Genomic DNA, 3,192 nt, shown 5'->3' on the forward strand with positions numbered 1-3,192 from the left:
GAACTTTTAGGATATAAAATGGTGTAATTAGGAAAAAATAATTATATTAAAATAACTAAAAAGATATAATTAATTTGTTCTTGTGAATTGAACTTTAGGGTATGGGTTGAATTTCTTTAGTTTAGTTAGTTTATGTTTAAACTCGTAGGATATGAATTGAAATTTTAGATTTTAGGATTTGTTCTTGTGAATTGAACTTTTAGGATCTGAATTGAACTTTTAAGATATTATTTATGATGTTTCCATCTAATATTTAACTTTTGAAATACAGAGCAAGTGTGTATGGGAAGACCGCTATAGCGCGGAAGTGGCTACAAATTTTCATCATAAAGCTCGCAAGAGATTGGCGGATGCTTTCTCGGATGCTAGAAAGAAGAACAAGAGGCCTGGCTGGTTACTTGAGAATTTGTGGAATGATTTGCAAAGGCAATGGCTTACCGCAGAGTTCTTAGAGAGGAGCGAAAAAGGAAAGAAAGCTCGCGCATCCGAGAAGGGAGGCTCCTTGCACACTGGAGGTGCGATCAGCCTAGGGACAATAAAAAGAAGATTGGTACGTAATTGCTTAAATTATTTTACTTTTCTAAGTATATCTATTCTGTTTATTAACTAAATTAATTTATTTTCAGGAAAAGAAGTATGGGCGTCCAATAAGCCATGATGAGCTATTCAAGGAGACGCATATTGTGAAGAAGAAGAAAGAGAGGGATCAAGATAGGTGGGTCGAGGACCGGGGCTCGACTGCATATGTAAGCTTTCAATTTTCTTTAAGTATTATAATTTACTATTATAAAAAATTTGAAATACTAATTTAATTTAAAATAATATAGGGTCGCTACCAAAGTAACGTGGAGGAATTCATCCGTAGTCATCCATCTGGTGAAGCGAGTGAGCCAACCCAACCTTCGGACGAGGATGCTGAAAGAATATGGTTGGAGTCTGTTGGCGGTCCAAAATGGGGGAAGGTATACGGGCTTCCTACTAAACACTTCCATCGCTATAAGTGTGGAATGCGACAATAGGGACTTCCACGCAAGGCGAGCAACTTAATAGGGAGAGCATCTTCGCTATGCGGGAGACAGTGACAAAGCTCACATCCAAGCTAGAAGCGGCCAAGGAAAGAAAAAGGCTTAGAGATTCTCAATTCCTTGGCATGCAAGCTCATATCAGAACTCTCCTATCTAGTGGAGCTTTTCCTTTGCCCTGATCTCGTGAGTCATCTCCAAAGGGTGGACCTCCACGTGATCGTTCCTCCCGTCCTGCTCATGATCGTTCCTCCCGTCCTCCCCGTGATCGTTCTTCCCTCCTCTACAAGACCGTTCTCTATATCGTCTTATAAATAAACTTTCGTCAGACGGCAATGATGATGTTGTAGAAAATACCCCTTGACTTTTATATACTTTGAACTAGACAAATAGAACCAGTTTTGAACTAGTTATAATTAGTTTTAACTTGGTTTTGGATTTTTATGTTCAATTGAACTTTAATTTGTTAGTTTTAAAGTATTTATTGAATATTTTGGTTGTTGTTGTGTTGTTGTTGTTGTTGTTGTTGTTGTTGTTGTTGTTATTGTTGTTGTTGCTGTGTTGTTGTTGTTATTAGGTGTATTGGTATGCTAGTAGGTGGTGTAGCTGCCAAAACAGGCATTTTATGCCAAAATTAAACCCAGAAAAACCGATCAAAGTTGGTCGATTTTTAATATAAAAAAATAAATTATTTCAAAATACCGACCAAAGTTGGTCGGTTAATGAACATTGAATTCCCAGAATTCAACATTACAGATCAACTTTGGTCTGTATTTTGCCTGCACTGTTGAGATTACCGACCATAGTTGGTCGGTAATGTTTAATTTTAATTATTTTAAATATATATATATTTTCAATTACCGACCAAAGTTGGTCGGTTTTATATATATATATATTCAATTACCGACCAAAGTTGGTCGGTTTTTTTAAATTTTAATAATTAATAAAAAACATAATTTAGTTAAACCGACCAACTTTGGTCGGTAAAATTAAATTAATAAAATATGTTTTCGACCAAAGTTGGTCGGTAATTTCCGACCAACTTTGGTCGGTAAGCCATTCTGACCATCAAAACACCGTCCACACCTTAATGGTCGCGTTTTGGTCGGTAATTAGCCATAACCGACCAACTTTGGTCGGTTTTTTTGGTCGGTTTTTAGCGAATTTCTAGTAGTAATACATACTTGCTTGGCCAAATACATAGACAACCCATTGAACTTGGCTCCATTTTTCATTTTGGCACTCTATTTCAACTTTGTTCCATTTTGGCCCTCCAACTCTATTTCTTATATTTTATTTTAACAAAAAAACTTTTATCCGACGTACAAATGCAGCGCGTATACATACTTGCTTGGCCAAATACATAGACAACCCATTGAACTTGGCTCCATTTTTTATTTTGGCACTCTATCTCAACCTTGTTCCATTTTGGCTGTAACGACCCAACCGGTCGTTTTGACTTTTAGAACCCCATACCCCAAAATAAAACTTCTCGTATGTGCTTTAAATAATTTATGACTTGTGGGGATGGTTGGTTCGGGATTTGGAAGTGTTTGGGTTGAAATCGGAACACTTGATTTCTTAAGTTGGTTTTAAAAGGCCAAGTTTGACTTTGGTCAATATTTTGAGCAAACAGACTCAGATCAATGTTTTGACAGTTTCGGTAGGTCCGTATCGTGATTTGGGACTTGGGCATATGCCCGAAATCAAAATCCGAGGTCCCTAACCCAAGATATAGAATTTTGATTTTTAAAAAAATTAAGTTCAAATAGTGACCGGATGTCGAATTATGTACAAACCACCCCGAAATAGAATTTTGATGATTCCAACAGCTCCGTATGGTGATTTTGGACTGAGTAGCATGATCGAAATTTTATTTGGAAGTCCGTAGTGAAATTAGGCTTGAAATGGCTAAAACAAGAATTTAAGTTTGAAAGTTTGGCCGGGGAGTTGACTTTTTGATACCGGAGTCGGAATACAGTTTCGAAAATTTTTATAGCTCCGTTATGTCATTTGTGACTTGTGTGCAAAATTTGAGGTCAATCGGAGTTGATTTGATAGGTTTCGACTTCAAATGTAGAAGTTAAAAATTCTTAGTTTCATTAAGCTTGAATTGGGGTATGATTCTTGGTTTTAGCGATGTTTGATATGATTTAGAGGTTCGACTAAG

The sequence above is a fragment of the Nicotiana tomentosiformis genome, chromosome 11 (genome assembly GCF_000390325.3).
Source record: "Nicotiana tomentosiformis chromosome 11, ASM39032v3, whole genome shotgun sequence".
NCBI lineage: Eukaryota > Viridiplantae > Streptophyta > Magnoliopsida > Solanales > Solanaceae > Nicotiana > Nicotiana tomentosiformis.